The sequence below is a fragment of the Piliocolobus tephrosceles genome, chromosome 3, assembly GCF_002776525.5.
Source record: "Piliocolobus tephrosceles isolate RC106 chromosome 3, ASM277652v3, whole genome shotgun sequence".
Taxonomy (NCBI): Eukaryota; Metazoa; Chordata; class Mammalia; order Primates; family Cercopithecidae; genus Piliocolobus; species Piliocolobus tephrosceles.
The window spans coordinates 12,453,573-12,474,105 of record NC_045436.1 but is presented as its reverse complement, the minus strand read 5'-3'; the positions used below and the strand labels follow the sequence as shown (position 1 = coordinate 12,474,105).

At 38.7% G+C, this 20,533-nt stretch overlaps 1 long non-coding RNA gene across 5 annotated transcripts in view; it reads right to left on the bottom strand.

Annotated features, from left to right (window-relative positions):
• LOC111552569 overlaps window positions 1-20,533 on the bottom strand; it is a 42,326-nt gene that overhangs the window by 7,679 nt on the left and 14,114 nt on the right. For 4 of the 5 annotated variants that reach the window (XR_002734669.1, XR_002734671.1, XR_002734673.1 and 1 more), the window contains exon 2: window positions 15,675-15,767. This is a non-coding gene — a long non-coding RNA (uncharacterized LOC111552569). Of the gene's footprint in view, window positions 1-15,674; window positions 15,768-20,257; window positions 20,326-20,533 lie in introns of all 5 variants that reach the window. The other variant, XR_002734670.1, reaches the window with a different exon arrangement.

The window sequence follows — 20,533 nt, the reverse complement described above, 5'->3', positions numbered from 1 at the left end:
AGCCTGCTAATGCCAGAGAGGAGTGATCAGTCAGTTCCAACTCATTCACTGCAGCTCCTGCATCCACTCACCTCTGTGCTCTCCCTCCTATGAGGGGTTTAGAGCTGTGGGCTGAGTAAATGAGCCACCCTTTCATGAGTCCTGTGAAGGGGTCAAAGGAAATATCCCATCTCAGAAGCATCACAATGGCAACATTAATAAAATACTTATAGTAACTCTAATACATGGAGATATCCCAAAAACAAGAATTCAGATAGAGGGCATCAGTGGCTGGCACACATCCTCCATAGCAGGCTTACCCAAGCTCAACTAATCAGCTTTACAGTAAGAACACCAACCCCTTTTTATGTGGCTAAATTGTTGGATCCATTTATAGCATTATAGTGGAATTTAAAAATACTATTTACTAATTGTTTGTATTATTTCATGCATACGCCTTATTTAAACTTTATTCCATGAGTGGATAACTCTTGTCCTGTCTTAGAGCGTTTAGAGAGGTTGAGAAATCTGCCCCAAATTACACAATTCAAGAGTGAGTCTGGCCAGAATTCAAACTAAGGAGCTAAGGAGCCTGACTCCAAAGTCCATATCAGTCTAATTCAGGGTTTGGCAAACAAGGCCCATAGTCAAATCTTGCCCACTACTTATTTCCATGTCACTAATTTTTCCTTTCTCTCTCTCTTTTTTTTTTTTTTTTTTTTGAGACAGAGTTTTGCTCTTGTTGCCTAGGCTAAACTGCAATGGTGCAATCTCAGCTCACTGCAACCTCCGCCTCCCAGATTTAAGCAATTCCCCTGCCTCAGCCTCCTGAGTGACTGGGATTACAGGCATGCACTACTGTGTCCGGCTAATTTCGTGTTTTTAGTAGAGACGGGGTTTCTGCATGTTGGTCAGGCTGGTCTCAAACTTCTGACCTCAGGTGATCTACCCACCTCGGCCTCCCAAACTGCTGAGATTACAGGTGTGAGCCACCGCCCCCAGCCTCAACCATTCTTATTAAGCACTAAATACCTAAAATTTGCTTTTTTTAATAAGATGAAAGACAGCATCTATGCAAAACTTCCATTGCAACAAAACCATTTCTATGACAACTAACACTATTTCAAACCTAGTAAGGTAAAGCTCCTTTATACACATTACATACTGTTGTTTTTTGTTTTCTGTTTTTTTGTTTTGTTTTGTTTTGTTTTTACCAAGTATTGCTCTGTTGCCCAGGCTGGAGTGCAGTGCCGCGATCTTGGCTTACTGCAACCTCCATCTCCCAGGTTCAAGTGATTCTCATGCCCCAGCCTCTGGAGTAGCTGGAATTACAGGCACACACCACTGTGTCCAGCTAATTTTTGTATTTTTAGTAAAGAAAAGGTTTCACTCTGCTGACCAGGCTGGTCTTGAATTCCTGACCTCAAGTGATCTGTACACCTCAGCTTCCCAAAGTCCTGGAATTACAGGTGTGGGCCACTGTGCCCAAGCTCTACATGTTGCATACTGTTAAAAGACAAAACAAAACACAAGATCTTCATTCCCACATAAATTTGCAATGAATATGTTTTTCAAGTTCAAACTATAGTTCCAGTTGCATTTTTCAGATCTTAATTAAAGGAAAAACAGAACAAAGCAAAAATCCTTCAAATTTCAAAATTCACTTAATTGCGCAGTTGAAGAGCTTCCACTTAGCTTTCCTGTGGAAGTTGCTAGTATGCAATAGAATGGACCACCAAAGTCAAATATCAAGGGGAAAATCCAATAGAATTCTCTTTGCCTTCGAACTAGTGAATGTGCCCAATTAAAATCACAAGCTCACATATTGATATCAGTATTTGGCAAAACCTATCTGTGTGAGAAGACGTTTTCAGAAATAAAATACATGAAATTTCATTATGAATCAACATTAACAGATGAGTTTACAATTGATTTTGATGACAGCAAAAACTAATTGTGAACCCTAGTTAAGCAAAATATTATTCCCCTAAAAGAGAAATCTGTTCTTATCATTCATAGACTTGTATGTTTAAATTGTTTAAGCATTTGTTTGTTTATTTGTTTGTTTATTTATTTACTGAGACAGGGTCTCACCCTGTCACTCAGGCTGGAGTGCAGTTGTACAATCGTAGCTAACTGCAGCCTGGATCTCCCAGGCTTAAGCAGTCCTCCTGCCTCAGCCTCCCAAACAGGTTGGACTACAGGCATGCACCACTATGCTGGGCTACTTTTTTTTATTTTTTGCTTTTTTTTAGTGACAAGATCTTGCTATTTTGTCCAGCCGGTCTTGAACTCCTGGCCTCAAGTGATACTTCTGTATTGGCCTCCCAAAGTGCTGGGATTACAGGTGTGAGTCATTGTACCCAGCCTGTATTTTCTTTTAATGAACTTGTCATTATTATATTTTGAATTTCAACAAGTAAAAATTTGTAGACATTTGTTTTCTCTCTTCTTATATAAATACTTACATAATATCCTCAGTTTTGCCTACAAAATTGCCTACAGTTTGACCCTTTATAATAGATCTGACCCTTTATAATAAAATGTTTGCCAACCTCTATTTTAATTCCAACAAATGTTCATTGAATGTCACTTGTCTTCCAAAGTTATCTGCTAAACATCTATACCTTGACAGTAATTTCCAATGTCTCTCCACTTGTCTCCAAAATATTTTGGCAAAAATTGAAGGATATGAAAAAATTGTTTTTATGAACTTTTCATTTGTTTCTAAAACCCTAATATGGCCTGGCCTGGTGTCTCCCCCAATGTCATCTTGAATTGTAATCTGAATTGTAATCCCCACGTGTTGGGGAAGAGACCTTGTGGGAGGTGATTAGAATATGGGGACGTCTCCCCCATGCTGTTCTTGTGATGGTGAGTGAGTTCTCTCGAGATCCGAATATTTTATAAGGGGCTTTTTCCCACTTCACTCCTCACTTCTCTCACCTGCCGCCATGTAAGATGTGCCTATATCACCTCCCACTATGATTGTTAGTTTCCTGAGGCCTCTGTAGCAATATGGAACTGAGTCAATTAAACCTCTTTTCTTTATAAATTACCCAGTCTTGGGTATGCCTTCATAGCAGCATGAAAACAGACTAATACGAACCCCCTCACCTCTTGCTGACTCATCTCCTCCCATCCCCTGCCCCACGCCCCCTCTACAAATCCCCAATGTTTTCATGTTACCTACTCATTGTGAATTATCCTCTCTCCCTAAGCCTTTCATTGGAATCAATATTTTCCCTCCTCTTTTCCTGACTTTGTCACAAATATCATTTCAGTACTTATCTGTCCTCAAGTTTGCACCATTCAGTGTAGGCAGGAGTTTGGATCCCCAAAAGTGAGAGTCCTGGCTGATCCTGATGGATCTAATAACTAAAGGAAGTTTCCAGATGGCACAGTGAACCCATGGATATTGGCCATATTCTTTTCAACTTAAGAAACAACTATTGGTAAGCAACTGGACCATGGGCTGCTGGCTCCTGAGGTTTGAGGAGGGGAGTCCTTGAATGGAGGCAACGTTTAAGGCAAAGATTACGAAAAGGATCGACGACACACATTCCAACTTCTATGGCCAACGCAAGCCATTCAAAGGCAGTAATGGTGTACCCAGGAGCATGCAGGGTACAGAGGTGACTTCTCTCAGAATGACTTCTGAAGTGGTCCCACTCAGGATAGCTTCTGAGCCTCTTTCTCCCTTCCAGTCACTCCCTAACATGAGGGCAAGGATTTCCAAAGTTTTGGCCAAGTAGATCAACTGTGTTTATTTACTTATTTCTACATATAAACTATCTTCTCAGCAAGACCCCATTATGTACAAGCTACATGTTAACTAATAATATGTTAACTAATAATAAGAGCTTGTGATATGATGTAGTTTTCAACTATATGCTTTATTACTTACAGTCCTATGACCAAAATCAGTGGTAAAAGGGATGAGCTTGCTTTATCCCAGAATACCTTAAACACACATGCTCATATTATTTTCTTTTCTTTTCTTTTCTTTTTTCTTTTTTGAGATGGAGTGTTGCTCTGTTGCCAGGCTGGAGTGCAATGGCCGATCTGGGCTCACTGCAACCTCTGCCTCCTGGGTACAAACAATTCTCCTGCCTCAGCCTCCCGAGCATCAGGGACTACGGGTGCACACCACCACATCCAGCTAATTATTGTATTTTTAGTAGAGACGGGGTTTCACTATGTTGGTCAGGATGGTCTTGATCTCTTGACTTCATGATCCACCTGCCTCAGCCTCCCAAAGTGCTGGGATTACAGGCGCGAGCCACGACGCCCAGCACATGCTCATATTTATATAATTACACTCAACCTAAGCCCCTCATTTTTCTTTGTCCTCTTTTGATGCCACAGTTTTCCTCACCCAGGCTGGCCCACTGTACTGGCTCGTTCTGTGCCCAAACTAAGCTTGCATGTCCAGCTCCTTGCCCTACCTATTATTCTGATATAGACAGGCTGAATGAGTGAGGCTACCTTCTTCAGTATCTACTCAGCTCTTTACTGATGATAATTCTAATGCTTACTGGTTTTCTTTCAGATAAGTAAAAACCATATCACGATTCTGTGATTTAAAAATACACAAAAGAGCTGGGTGTGGTGGCTCACACCTGTAATCCCAGCACTTTGGGAGGCCGAGGCGGGTGGATCATGAGGTCAGGAGATCAAGACCATCCTGGCTAACACGGTGAAACTCTGTCTCTTCTGAAAAATACAAAAACAAAAATTAGCTGGGCACAGTGGCGGGCGCCTATAGTCCCAGCTACTAGGGAGGCTGAGTCAGGAGAATGGCGTGAACCCGGGAGGCAGAGCTTGCAGTGAGCTGATATCGCGCTACTGCACTCCAGCCTGGGCGACAGAGCAAGACACTGTCTCAAAAAAAAGAAAAAAAAAAAAAACAAAGAACCTGATGTTCAATGTCCATGAATTTTATAGACAGTTATTGCTGTTTGACTATTTCTTTACATATTTCATTTTGTGTTTCCTTTTCTTGTCTTTTAAAGTGAGTCTTCTTTCCTTCACTTGATCTATTTATTTCAAAAGCACTTTTAGATGTTTTTCTACTTAATTTTAGTCACCATCAGATTAAATTACACAGCTGACCTTTTTTTTCCTACTAGCCATATAATTGTAGGGAAGTACATGTGCCAAAATATTACATTACTAAATATTTGTTATTATCTAAGTCAATGCCAGGATGTCAAGATAGCATGAGGCCAATGAGAAAAGCTTGGAAAACTTACAAATGTGAGGTGGATTTCATGTTACCCGGTAGGAAATGTGTATTAAAGGCCAGGCCAGAGAGTATGGGATAAGAAGGAGAAGAGATTAATGCAACATATTTGAGCTTTAGTTGTTAACATAAAACATAAATACTTTCAATGACTGAGACTAGTTAAAAGAAAGATCAGCTTCTGTACAATAGATTCTATAAAGAAAAAGAACACACACAAATGATATGTTAGATTCCCTTGCAAAATTGTAATAAAGTTGAAAATCATTATGGATGTAGTTATTAGAAATAAGGAAAACTGGCACCTATGAAATAGAAGTCATAATTATATTCAATAGCAATCACAATTTGCAAATTTTCAGGTTCTTAGTGAATTGTTATTTAAGTGAGTGGGAACAGCAAGCTTTAAGAAGCAGAGACTGAGAAAATAAGCACGTTACCAAAAAAAAGCCATCTGCAATTGTAAAATACAGAAGGAAGACTGAGGATTCTAAAACAAACTCAGGAAATGTGCAGTTAGTAGCACTCAGAAATAATGCAAGAGGAGAATAAGGCTGATGTGAATGAGTATGAAAATTATGAAAGCCCTTGAACAAAAGTAAGAAAGCATGTGTCAAATAAAGCATCACACTAGAAATTGCTACTAAAACAAAGAGCTAAGAGCAAGAATAAACTATTAGAAAAACTATCATTATGATGGAGAACTAACTTATAAAGTAAGTAAGCAGAACAAAGTTGTAAACACGTTCAGGGCAAATAAACCATGTTGAACAAGAATATAGCGTAATTTTAGTTCCACTATATTAAAAGAACATAGTACATAATATACTTTGAAGAAAATAAAATACCTTATTGGTGAATTCTGCTAGACTTTTTAAGTACCTTCATTTACCTTGTGAAAGGACCTATTCTTTTTCATGCACAGTAACAGCTGATGGCAATAAAAGGTATGAGTTCTTCAGAATACTTTACATTTAGCCAGGTTCACGAATGAGGGTTGTGTTTTACAATCTTTTTGTGAAATACTAGAACACTTATTAAAGGATAGTATACTGTAGTTGAAAGATAATTAGATTAGGACTCAGGTTCAAGTTCAGTTTTAATCTTTTTTCAGCTATGTGACTTTGGACAACTTTTTTTTTTTTTTCTTTTTTTTTTTTTTGAGAGTGGGCCTCATGCTGTCACCCAGGCTGCAGTGCAGTGTTGCAGTCATAGCTTACTGTAATGTCAAACTCCCGGGTTCAAGCTATTCTCCCACCTCAGCCTGCTGAGTAGCTAGGACTACAGATGCATGGGACTGTGCCCAGCTTCTTTTCTTTCCTTTTCCTTTTCCTTTTCTTTTCTTTCTTTTTTTTTTTTTTTGTATAGACAGGGTCTGATTATGTTGCCCAGCAATTCTCCCACCTAGGGCCTCCCAAAGTGCTGGAATTACAAGCATAAAACGACCACGCCCAGCCTGGGCAAATAATCTAATCTCTTTTAGCATCAGCTGCTTCATCTACAAAGTGTCTGTACTAATCATTCCTTCAGACAGATACCTTAAGATTTAAATATAAAGCAATTCTGTACTATTCCCAGGACTGATGCATAGTGACTCTTTTTCCTTCAAATCTTGATGGTTCTGGCAAAGCTTGAACTCAGCAATGTCATCGCTGAGCTATATAATAAAGAAAAGATATACCTACAAATAGGCATGTTGAGTAAATACATTAATGATGAAAACACATAGCCAAAAAGTGGTAGTACCACTTTTTCATCAGATTCCTTAAGGGGATGTTCACAGTATAAAAGGCTTTAACTTTTGGTAGCTGACAGCAGTGGACAGTATTGCTTGCAATCAGAGATAAGCTCAGTGTGAACAAAACATCTAATGATTCGGAAGCAGAAATAGAACAGTAAACATTATGCAGAGTATAGTGCCTTGCCCCTTGTAGGCACTCAAAAAAATAATCCATGGTGATTATGACAATGATGAACAGGACCAGGTCCCGCAATCAGTGTCTAGAGCCATTAACAAAAGGCCATGCACTTAGGAGGGGGATTGCTGCCTTTGTGGCGTTTACTGAGTATATTTCCACTCACTGGGTTACAGGACAATGATGAGAGAAGTGTAGGGCTTTGAGAAGACAGGAAATGGCCTGTTTTGTGACCCGAGTAAAATGTCGACAGCCTATCATAAAACCATTTTCAATTTCTGGCCTGAAACCTTATTTGCATTTTTTTTCTTAAAGTTACATTTTTTTCTTAGAGATACTAAATAATTTTAGGGGAAAATGTCTTCTGCAAGTTATTTTTATCAGAAAGCTAGAACATAGTTTATTTAAGGACATAGTTTGAAAGTTGCTTTAACTATCTGAGGGAAGGCCAGAAAGGCTCTATTTTCAAATAAAGAACCGACCAGAAGAAGTGGGGAAAAGGCTGAGTAAAGAAATGAATGGAATTAAAAGAATCAAGAGGTGCTCCTTTGCGTTTTGTGATTTTTCTACAGTAAGCCTATGGCAGAAACTTGTCACTTGCCACTATCTCTTCTCCCCATCTTCCTGGATAATGTAACTCCAATTTTGTTGGAGGTTATTATCAACGTTCTAAGTTTAATATGTAATATGTAAATATATTCACTTTCACAAATGCCTTTGCAGTTACAGGAAGCCGTGTTGCCAGTTCTGGCTAATAAGATACAGACAGACATGCCTAGGACCAGCATTCTTGTTAAGATAAGACAGAGTCTTGTGGGAAAGGGTTATGTACCGATCCCTTTCTTTCTGCCTGGAATGGGAATAGAAGGCCTGGAGAGGCAGCAGCCAGCTTGCAAACATGAGCACTGTCTTAGTCCATTAGGACTGCTATAACAAAATACGCTAGACTGAGCAATTTATAAACCGCAGAAACGTATTGCTCACAATTCTGGAGGCTGGGAAGCCTGCGATCAACCACCAGCAGATTCCACGTGTGGTGAGGACCCATTCCTCATCAATGCCACCTTCTAAGAGTTCTCACGTGGCAGAAGGGCAAACAGCCTCCCTCAGGCCTCTTTTATAATGGCACCAAGCCCGTTTATAAGGGCATAGTCCTCATGAGCTAATTACCTCCCAAAGGCCTCACCTGTTAATGTTATCACATTGGAGATTAAATTCAAACGTAAAAATGTTGGGGGGTACACAAACATTCAAATCGTAACAAGCACAAAGGTAGCAACACCCTGAGGAGGGCAGAGTAGAGAAATAAAAGGAGTTTGAATCCTTGGTAATTTCGCAGAGCTTCAGTAATAGCAGCCCTGGACTACCTAGCTCTACCCCGAAGTGCACATGAGAAAAATTTACACTTTCTGTGTTTAAGCCACTATTCATCAGGATTTTTATAGCTCAAAACCAAACATAATATTATGTCCAGTAAAGACCTACTTCATTTTTGTGTTTTGCTTTATTGTACTTCAAAGATAATGCATTATTCTTATTTTTCTTCTTTTTTTGGAGACCATGTCTGACTCTGTCACTCAGGCTGGATTGCAGTGGCACAATCATAGCTTACTGAAGCCTCAAACTCCTGGGCTAAGGTGAACCTCCTGACTCAGCCTCTGGACTAGCTGAAACTGCAGACATGCACCACCATGCCTGGATAAATATTGCATTTTTTACACATTGAAGGATGGTAGCAACCCTGCCTAAAGCAAATCTATCAAGGCCATTTTTCCAACATCATGTGCTCAATTTATGTCACATTTTGGTAATTCTAACAATATTTCAAACTTTTTGTGATTATTATATCTGTTATGGTGATCTGTGACCAGTGATCTTCAAAGTCACCACTGTAATTATTTCAGGGCTCCACAAATTGTGCAAATATAAGATAACAAATTTAATAAATGTTGTGTGCGTCTGACTGCTCCACCCCCTGGCCATTCCCCCATCTCTCTCCCTCTCCTTGAAATTCCTTAAGATAAAACAATATTGAAATTAGGCAAATAAATAGCCCTCCAATGGCCTCTCTCAGTATTCAAGTGAAAGAGTCACATGCATCTCATCTTAAATCAAAAGCTAGAAATGATTAAGCTTAGTGAGAAAGTCATGTTGAAAACAGCAATAGGCCAAAAGCTAGGCCTCTTGCACCAAATAGTTACACATGTGAATGCAAATGAAAAGTTCTTGAAGGAAATTAAAAATACTACTCTAGTGAACACACAAATGATAAGAAAGCAAAACAGCTTTATTTCTGATTTGGAGAAAGTCTGAGTGGTCTAAACAGATCAAACCAGCCACAATATTCCCTTAAATCAAAGTTTAAGCCTCAGCAAGACCCTAAGTCAACTTTGTGAAGGCTGAGAAGGGTAAAGAAACTGCAGAAGAAAAGTGGAAGCTGGTGGAGGTTGTTGGTTCATGAGGTTTGAGAAGAGAGGTCATCTCCGTAACATAACAGTGCAAGGTGAAGCAGCAAGTGCTGATGGAGAAGCTACTGCAGGTTATCCAGAAAATCTAGCTAAAATAATCAGTGAAAGTGACTACACTAAATAACCAATTTTCAATGTAAATGAAACAGCCTTCTATTAGAAAAAGATGCTATCTAGGACTTTCATAACTAGAGAGAAGTTAAAGCCTGGCTTCAAAATTTCCAATGTCAGGCTGACTCTCTTGGAACAAGAAAGTGTAGATGACAACACATCTGTTTACAGCATGGTTTACTCAGTATTTTCAGCCAACTGTTTGTTTTGTTTTGTTTTTGAGATGGAGTCTTGCTCTGTTGCCCAGGCTGGAGTGCAGTGGTGCAATCTCCGCTCACTACAATCTCCGCCTCCCGGGTTCAAGCGATTCTCCTGCCTGAGTACCTGGGACTTCAGGCACGTGCCACTACGCCTGGCTAATATTTTGTGTTTTTAGTAGAGCTAGGTTTTCACGATGTTCACCTGGCTGGTCTTGAACTCCTGACCTCAGGTGATCCACCCTCCTCAGCCTCCCAAAGTGCTGGGATGACAGGCGTGAACCAGCGCGCCTGGCCTCAGCCCACTGTTGAGACCCAATATTGAGAAAAAAAAAAAAAAAGTTTCCTACTGCTTTTGAACAATATACCTGGTCACCTAAGAGCTCTGATGGAGATGTACTAGGAAATGAACGTTGTTTCCATGCCTACTAATGCAGCATTCATTCTGTAGCCCATGGATCGGAAATAAATTTGACTTTCAAGACCTATTATTTAAGAAATACATTTTATAAGGCTACAGCTGCAATAAATAGAAATTCCTCTGATGGATCTGAGAGGAGACAATTGAAAACCTCCTAGAAAGGATTCATCATTTTAGATACATTAAGAATATTCATGTTTCATGGGAGTTGGTCAAAATATCAGCATAACAACAGTTGGGAAGAAGTTGATTCCAACCCTCATGGATGACTTTGAGGGGCTCCAGACTTCAGCGTAGAAATTGAGTGCAGATATGGTGGAAATAGCAAGAGAGAACTAGAATTAGAAATGGAGCTTGAAGGTGTGACTGAATTGCTGCAATCTCATAATAAAACTTGAATAGATGAGAAGTTATTTTTTATGAATTAGCAAAGAAAGTTTTTGTTTTTTGGGTTTTTTTTTTTAAGACAGATTCTCTCTGCCACCCAGGCTGAAGTGCAGTGGTGGGATCTTGGCTCACTGCAGCCTCTGCCTCCTGGGTTCAAGTAATTGTTTCTCCTATCTCAGCTTCCCAGGTAGCTGGGACTACAGGCATCTGCCTCCACACCTGGCTAATTTAGTATTTTTAGTAGAAACAGTGCTTCAGCATGTTGGCCTGGCTGGTCTCAAACTCCTGACCTCAAGTGGTCCACCTGCCTCAGCCTCCCAAAGTGCTGGGATCACAGGCATAAGCCACTGCGCAAGGCCGGAAAGTGGTTTCTTGAGATAAAAACACCACCTGGTGAAGATGCTGTACACACTGTTCAAATAACAGGATTTAGAACATGAATATAACTTTATTCTAAGTTATTTAGAATAACTTGGTTGGTAAAGCAGCAGTAGGGCTTGACAGGATGACCTCCAGTTTTTAAAGAAATTCTACTGTAGATGAAATGCCATCAGTTTGCATGATACACAGAAATCTTTTGTGAGAGTCCACTGATGTGACAAAATTTATTTTTGTCCTATTTTAAGAAATTGCCACAACCACCCCAACTTTCAGCAACTCCACCCTGATCAATCAGTGGGTATCAATACTGGGGCAACAAACAGATTACAACTTGTTTAAGGGTCAGATGATTGTTCGAGTTTTTTAGCAATAAAGTATTTTTTAAATTAAGGTATGTAATTTTTTAAAAACAGGATGTGATTACACATTTAATAGACAACAGTATAGTGTAAACATAACTTTCATATGCCCTGGAAAACCAAAACATTCTTGCACCTTGCTTTATAACTATATTGGCTTATTTCAGTGGTCCGGAAATCATCCTGCAATATCTCCGAAGTATGCCTGTATACGTTATTGGTGGAATTGTTTTGAAGTTTAAAATATAAGAGGCTTCGTAACCTAATTTAGGATCAGCCCTAATGGGAGCTTCCACTTTGTCAAAATTATGGTTAAAAGAGTCTGCCTAGGAGGAAACAACAAAGTAACATTCAAGGACCCCAGGAATCCACCCTTCCTCATTCTACAGGTGACTCAATCTGAGGCCAAAATCTACTTAAAACATATAGCTTTGCCCACTCAGGTAGATTGCCCTCAAGACCCTTGGTATTTTAAAGTCAAAATAATTCTACCTGAACCTAATAGGTGAAAAACAATCTGAGACACCAGAGCTAGAAAATAAAGAGGCATCTATATCTAGTATCCAGCGAAATTAAGACTCAGTTCCTCCCTGTGGCGCTGTGCTGAGACGCAAGTTCTGCAATTCCAGTCCTAACTTGATTAAGTCTCAACCCTGCCTTATCTACTCATCTTGCCTTGAATTCCTTCCTGGAAAAGTCTGCATTGACAGCTGGCAATCACTAGCCTTGATTCTGCCAGTTTCTTGGCCTTTCTAAATATCTGCCTGCTCAACCACTTAACCACTTAAACCTGGTTGTCCCTGTGTGGCTTCAAACTCCTATTAAGTAGGCCCAGTGTTCTCTTATCCATGGCCTTAATGTCTGTCTATGTTATCTAGCTGAATGAAAAGAAATTACAGGGCAATCAAGGCAACACAATGCCTTCGCTGATCAATATAGAAAAGGGCAAATTAAGAGCCTTTTAAAATTTAGGCAGACATTCTGTGAACTCTACAAAATTATCACAAGGCTTAATGCTGAAGAGCCTCAAGTAGCATTTGCAGAGTGTGTTTCTTGAAGTAAATGTCAGTGATCAAATAGATTTGGGAAGCAGTGTTCCATACTTTCCCCTTAGAAGCCCACAATGAGCAACAGTGGATAAAGATCCTCAGAAATCCACATAGAGGAAACCACTTTATGTTTTAAAAATTTAACCCAATGCTTCATAAAAATACTTCTTTTACATTTTTTCAAATATTCTCTGGAACACAATTTGAAAAGTGCATGAGGACAAAGTTTTAAAAATCGATGGGAAGATATCTTTTGGTTTCAAGTTGGAGTCCAGTAGACTTAACTCTACAGTATATTCAATAAATAATGTCTGAACTGGATTAAAGTAACTAGTAATAAAAATCCTGAATTTGACACGAGACATTTGTTTCCTTAAACTTTAGACATTAAGGTTTAAGTAAAAAATATGTATTTGACATCATTTGATTCTAGTTAGCTAAATATCACTTTTAATTATCAATGTTCTGAAAAATTCATGGTTAGAAAATCTGAATTTTAGAAGAAAAAAATACAGCTTATCAGTTTGATATCTATGACCAAAGTTCCTCTGTAACCTAGTGACACTGTTCTAATAGTAGCAAAAGAAGCTAGGAAGAAAACGTCAGCTTTTTAAAGACTACAGCTACACATTAAATTGAAAAAAAAAAAAGTAATGTTATTGTATTAGTATTATTTATCAGTGCATACACATGCACATAAACACATATATATGCACATACTTATACATATTCATGTGTACAAATATCTTGATATTTGCTAGATATTTGCATACACATATAAACACTTGGGATTATTTATTTGATTTATTCTCATCATCAGGAGAGTTTTTAAATGAACATGAAAAGAAAGCTATAGAATGAGAAGTACAAATCTGAAATACTAAATAAAAATGTTAGGAAGTTTAAGATGCATGGATTATGTATGAATCACAGGGTGGGGAAGAATTGATATTTTCAGGCCAAATGCTGATGAAAGGAGTTCTGGTACATAAAATAATTTAAGGCTATATGTATCAAACCTCTTTAATTCATGTGCATAGACATGAATTAAACTCTTCGCAGAGTTGGAGATGAGAAGACCTGAAAAATCCTTTTTCCAAACCTTCTGCTTTCATAAATAATGAACCTGAGACCACAAAACACAGATGGCTTGTCCTTAGGTGAGAATGCATCAATAGCTAAACTAAAATCAAAACCATGTTTCCTAATTCTCAATCAGGTTTCTTTATCACCAGATAGATACAAGTTGGTGGATTTTTCAAGCTCAGAACCGCTCTCCTGTTATGCAATACATTGCATGTATTGGCATCCATCTGGGCCCTTTGGGTCACCCCTGTGGGACTGGAGAACAAGGTGAATAGACACAAATATGTTGATTAGGTTGAGTCTCATTGTCTTCTGCCAGACTCTATTAAACCATAACATGCTAGATAATAGCTTATAACTAGGGTAAGATCAAATCCTAAGCCTGACACAGACCTCATAGGAAACACTGGAAATTATTACCTCCTTTTTTATTTTATGTGAAACTATATGTAAGATTTGCTAGCTTGTTTTTTTTTTTTTTTTTTTTTTTTTTTTTTTTTTTGCAGTTGCAAGATTTAATAGAGTGAAAACAGAGCTCCCATACAAAGGGAGGGGACTCAAAGAGGGTAGCCTTTGCCGGATCCAATGCCTGGGTTTATAATCCCATCGTTGTCCCTCCCACTGTGCTCTCAGGCGATAGATGATTGGCTATTTCTTTACCTCCTGTTTTTGCCTAAATAGCATTTTAGTGAGCTCTCTGATTGGTCGGGTGTGAGCTAAGTTGCAAACCCCATGTTTAAAAGTGGATGCGGTCGCCTTCCCAGCTAGGCTTAGGGATTCTTATTCGGCCCAGGAAATCCAGGTTTCTTTCTTAAATGTTTGACAGAATTAACCAATAAAGACATTTAAGACTCAAGCTTTGGCCTGGTGCAGTGGCTGACACTGTAATCTCAGCACTTCGGGAGGCTGAGGAGGGAGGATTGCTTGAGCCCCAGAGTTCAAGACCAGCCTGGCAACAGAGTGAGATTTCAGTGAGATTTCATCTCTTAAAAAATTTAGCCAGATGCAGTGGCATGCTCTTGTAGTCCCAACTACTTGGGATGTTGGGGTGAAAGGATCACTTTGGCCCAGGAGGTTGAAACCGCAATGAGCTGAGATCATGCTCTTGCACTTCAGCATGAGCAACAGAGCAAGACTCTATCGCAAAAAAAAAAAAAAAAAAGACTCAAGTTTTATTTGTGGAAAGACTATAATTACAAATTCAACTGTTTTTATGGGGCTATTTAGATTTTCTATTGCATCAATTTTAATGATTGGTGTTTTTCAAGGAATTTGTCTATTTTATCTTAAATTGTCACACATATTGGCAAAAAGTTAATATTCCACTATTATCCTCTTAATATACATATTATTTGAACAAAAATTCCTATTTTTCAGAAAGTAGTAGTTTTGATTTTCTTTTTAACTTTTTTGAACTTAATCTAGCTATAGTTTTATCAATTTTATTCATCTTTTCAGAGAACCAACTTTTGGCTCTGTCAATTTTCTCCCTTGTTTGTTTTATATTTCTTATTTCCACCCTTATCTTTATTGTTTTTGTGTCTTTTTATATATTTGGGTTTAAATGCTTGCCTTTTTCTACCTGCTTAAGAAAGTAGAAATTTAGAGTGATCTTAAATCATTTTGCTTATTCAATTTTAGAGTTTTCCTTTTAAGTACTACTTTAGCAATATCCCTCAAATTCTCATAGGCTGTATTCTTGTTTTAATGTCACTCAAATTAAGTTTTTATTTAACTGTAATTGTTTTCTTTGACCCATCTGATATTTAAAAGGCAGATTTTTTCTAATGTTTTGGCTTTTCTAAATACCTTATGTTATTGATTTCTAATTTAAGTCTGTTATCAGTTAACATAGTTTATAATATGAAGACTTTTGTATGTTTCATTTTCCAACATATGGTTTATCCTGGAAGTTGCATAATATGCCTTCATAAGAGGTGTTCATATGTCCATTGGAATGGTCTATATCTGTCATTAGTTCCACCAGCTTTTACTTTAGGTATTTTTGTATCAACATAGTACGTCTTTAGGTTTAACTCTCAGGGCAGCCATATGAAGAGTGACTTCATACTTACTTTTGATTTCTTATCCAGTGTTGCCAGTCTAACACACTTTCTTAGCCTTTCTGCATATATGAATAATTAGGGTTTTGTTCTTGTTCCGAAGCACTGTGAAAGAATAAACTCTTCATCAACATGTTCTCAGGATGTCATTATTTCCTCAAAAATAAACTGTGCACTAAAGCTATTTTGTACAAAATCTACTTCTAATTAAGCAAGATAAGGAGAGAAGGTATTGTGTAAAAAATAACTAACAATCAAGATGTCACAGGCATCTGCCAAAAATCAGAATGGTTGCTGGTAAATAACTTGTAATATGTGGTGGAACACGCTGATTGGCCACTCATTGCCCATTCCCTCCTTTGTGTTTACTAAAATAATCCTATTTCTGTTTTTATTAAAAGGACCCTCATTTTATTTTTATTAGCAATGCAACAAAAACCAAAACAAAACCCACACCTATCTCTCCAGCTCTGTTTCAGCAAAGGTTTGGTTAATGAAATTAGCTGAATTCTGCTAGGAATTCCTCTGCCGTTTTGTCTGCCTGACATGGGCACCTGCCCTTCCACCTCATAACTTTCTGATTCTTCCTGCCTGGAATAGAGAAAGGAGGTTACTGACAGAGAATAACACCTTACAACCATGAAGTCATCATGAAGAGGAAGGAGCAAAAGGTGAATTAAGTCCAGGATACTGATGACCTCATGAAGCCACCATACCAATCTCACTGACCTATATCCAGACTTTGTGTGTGAGAAAAGGAAACCCCTACACGGTTAAGCCAACAAAGTTGTGTTTCTTTTACAGTCAGCGGAACATAATCTCTAATACCAAAAAAGAAAGGAAATTCGTGAGTCTATCAGAAGCCAAATTCAAACTTCTGCCTGAGTTACATTTTTCCATTTCCCCTCTTCTAGAATAGTTTCTCTGAAGAATACACTTTAAAGGTTACTTTTTTTTTTTTGAGACGGAGTCTCACTCTGTCGCCCTGGCTGGAGTGCAGTGGCGCCATCTCGGCTCACTGCAAGCTCCACCTCCCGGGTCCACGCCATTCTCCTGCCTCAGCCTCCCACGTAGCTGGGACTACAGGCGCCTGCCACCACGCCCAGCTAATTTTTTGCATTTTTAGTAGAGATGGGGTTTCACTGTGTTAGCTGGGATGGTCTTGATCTCCTGGCCTTGTGATCCATCCTCCTGAGCCTCCCAAAGTGCTGGGACTACAGGCGTGAGCCACGCCCCTGGCCAAAGGTTACTATTTTATCCTGCAAAGAATTCAGTGCGAACTTTCTCCCATTATGGAGCAGATGATTTCTGGTTACCAAAACCAGAAATCATCTGAGTAGCGTTTCCCTTTCTTTGAAATACCACTACTGTTTCTAAAATGAGACATTAAGTCCAGGCTATCCTGAAGAACATTGTTGACTGCCCTTTTGTAAAACAACTCAACTTCTTACATAGTTTGAAAGACATTCCCAAGGTGAAATTTCTACAAAATTATTTCCATATCTGGAATCTCTGCAAACATGTTTCTGTAACTGCCTTGGCCTTTTCTGTCTGAGCTGAAGTTATGCTTAACCCTTTTCTTAAGAAGAGTTTTAAATTTGCAGTGCTAATCCCTTTCACATTAGCACGCAACCTCAGAATCAAGTTCTAACACGCATGTGCTGAGGAATTAAAACCTTTCATAATCAAGCCGTCACATAAATGTCTACTGATGCAAACTTCCACATATAAGATAGACAGTAATTCCAGCGGCATTTAGGATATGGCTCTGGATGCCCTAGTGCTGCGTTAATAAATGAAAAGAATGGGCTGTTTCTCAGCTTTGCTAATCTAAATTAGAATATTTTGTGAAGGTGAGTGCTTACCCCTGAGAGACTATAAAACATGTCCGTGTACATGCGTGCGTGCACGCGCGCACACACACACACACCCCTCCTTTAGCATTTTCCAGTTGCTTCATGAATGAAACCAGTGGAACAGAAAACAAAAAAAAAATAGGTGTCGGTATTTAGCAAGTAAGCAAAAAGTCTTGAATTTTAAATGCTGCATAGGTTTAGATCTGATAAACCTTTCAAGTCTAATAGATTAAAAAAATCAAAATAGAACCTATTGTGGCTTAACCGGTAGTTCAAATTCATTACAGGCCAATAATAATTAGATCAAAAAATGCCAAGGAATATTTGTTGAGGCTTAATGGTTACACTAGGAACCCCGTCTGCATAAGATGAACAATTTCTAAATATCGTTCCTGTCTTTAAAAAAAAAATGGGTTCCAAAACATCTACAAATTGTATGCATCTGAGTTTTTCTGTTGATTTTGGTGGTTGACTAAAACTTTGGGCAAGAAGTGAGTGATCTTTCATTTGGCTGCTGAAACTGTCTTTCTGTTCCATAGGAATATAAATCCATTTTACTGCATTATAATTACTGTGTTCTCATTAGGACATTATACAATAGACTGGATTCAGTCACCTCCTGAAAGTTGTACTTGTGCTGTTACATAGGTAGGGATAAATATACATATAGCTGACAAGTTATCTCCCAAGTGTGTAAATATGATTGAGAAGGCTAGAGTGTGCCCAACTGTCTTAAACGAGCTCACGATATTTATATCTGACCTTTAGTTAATGATATAACCTGCTTCTATATGGTCTGTCAAGCTCAGGATTGAGTATTTTGCTTAAACTTTGCGCACCTTTGATTGCTTCATGCTAGCAAAGTCCATCTGTTGCTGTCATTGCACAGCTATCAATTTCAGTGTTACCTTGCTTCAAATCATGCCTTAAAACAATCAAGTCGACTTGAAATGTCCACAGAGTAGATAATGTGGCATAAAGACATTATTCAAGCATTTCTGTTTTTTAAAACTCCAGGTCCATTCTTAGGCACGAGACTTTTTCTGTTCCTGCTTCTGCTTTATAGCAGTCAGGGCTTATCTTAGTTTCTGCTCTACCTCTCAGCTGCCACCTCCTTCTCTGTCCCTTGCTTCCATTTCTCCAAATGGCTTGCTGCCCCTAAAAACAGGGATGCAGCTTGTTTATTCTTAAGAGTTTCCCAGCTATTCATGATGTGAACTGGTGATCACTAAAAATAGCAACAATGAATCCACATGCAAAATTATTTCAAAACTCTTGGTCCTTGGTCTAAAATAATAGTCTCTGCCTGAGATGAAATCTAGTAATATTTCTGTTCTCAGGTTTTGTTTCTTGAGAAGAATTCCTTACCAAATACTTCCTCCACATTCAGACTCTATCAATGAAGATAATAGTGGCCCCTTTGCCTCAAGTAGAAATTCTGATTTTTAAAGAATAATTAGGCCAGGCACAGTGGCTCATAATCCCAGCACTTTGAGAGGCTGAGACAGGATTGCTTGAGCCCAGCAGTTTGAGATCAGCCTCAGCAACATAGTGAGACCCGTTCCACAATTTTTTTTTAATTACCCAGGCATTGTGGCATGTAGCATCAGCTACTCAGGAGGCTGATCGTAGTTCAACGCAGCTTCAAACTCTCTGGCTCAAGCAATCCTCCCACCTCAGGATTGAGGTGAGGTGAGCCTGAGAGTTTGAGGCTGTACCGAACTACGATTGTGTCACTGCACTCCAGCCTGGGTGAAAGAGCAAGGCCCTGTCTCAAAATAAAAATAAAAACAATTTTTTTAATTTCTTAAAATTTTTTTGAAAAGAGTGATTAGCTTGATATTTCTTCTCCCTGGAACAAATGCAGCCCTCATTAGAAATCTAATTTTTACAGTAATCGCCTTCTGGAACCTCATCCTTTTTTGTCTTTCAATTTACCCATCAAAACATAGCTTATGTTGACATAGTTACTTTGATTTTTTGCATTAATGATCTGACAGGAATTTGGGGGGAAACTGACTTCCAAAATGGTTGGCAACCAAAACAACATCAAATGAGTCAAACATACAAAATGCCAATGTTCTTAATCCCTTCCAAAACAGCCAAATACCATGAATTTCAAAATTCTGCTATGAAGCTTTAAAGTTCACTATCTTATGATGAATTACAGAAAATATTTAACTGACTAAATCAGTTAATTAGTTACTATAATTGTTTACTATAACTGGTACTAAGTGACTTAGGATGGGTCCCCTATGTAGCCTCGGGATGGGGATGGTCACCAGAAAGACGAAGGTGAGGGTTAGAGGGTTAGAACCTTTGGCCTCGTCCACTGACCTCTAGAAAAGGGCATGGAAATGAGATTAGGATCCATAAAAACTCTTGAACAACAGAGATTTGATGAGCTTCTGAATTGGGGAACACATCCAGGCCCTGAGGGAGTGGTGAATGCCACAGCACAGCTTTGGTATCCCTCCTTTTCACCCTTGCTAATTAAATACCTAATACTTAGTTGAAGTAGGGCCTTTTAACATTTGATAAATGAAATTTTAAAAAGCACGTAATCTACATCTTAAGAAAACTCTTCCAGAAACAGAAAAGAAGCCTGGAGCACTGGCTCCTGCCTGTAATCACAGCACTTTGGGAGAACAAGGTGGACAGATCACCTGATGTCGGGAGTTTGGACCAGCCTGTCCAACATGGTGAAACCCCATCTCTACTAAAAATACCAAAAATTACCTGGGCGTGGTGGCAGGTGCCGGTGATCCCAGCTACTCAGGAGGCTGAGGCAGGAGAATCACTGGAACCTGGAAGGCAGAGGTTGCAGTGAATTGAGATCGCATCATTGCACTCCAGCCTGGATAACAAGAGTGAAACTTCGTCTCAAAAAAAAAAAAAAAAAAAAAAGTGAAAAGAAAGAGATTGTATATGTCACTTTATATCACTAGTACCCTGATATTAAAATTGGATAAGGACAATATAAAAGAAAAAGAAAAATAATTCACTTCTGAACAG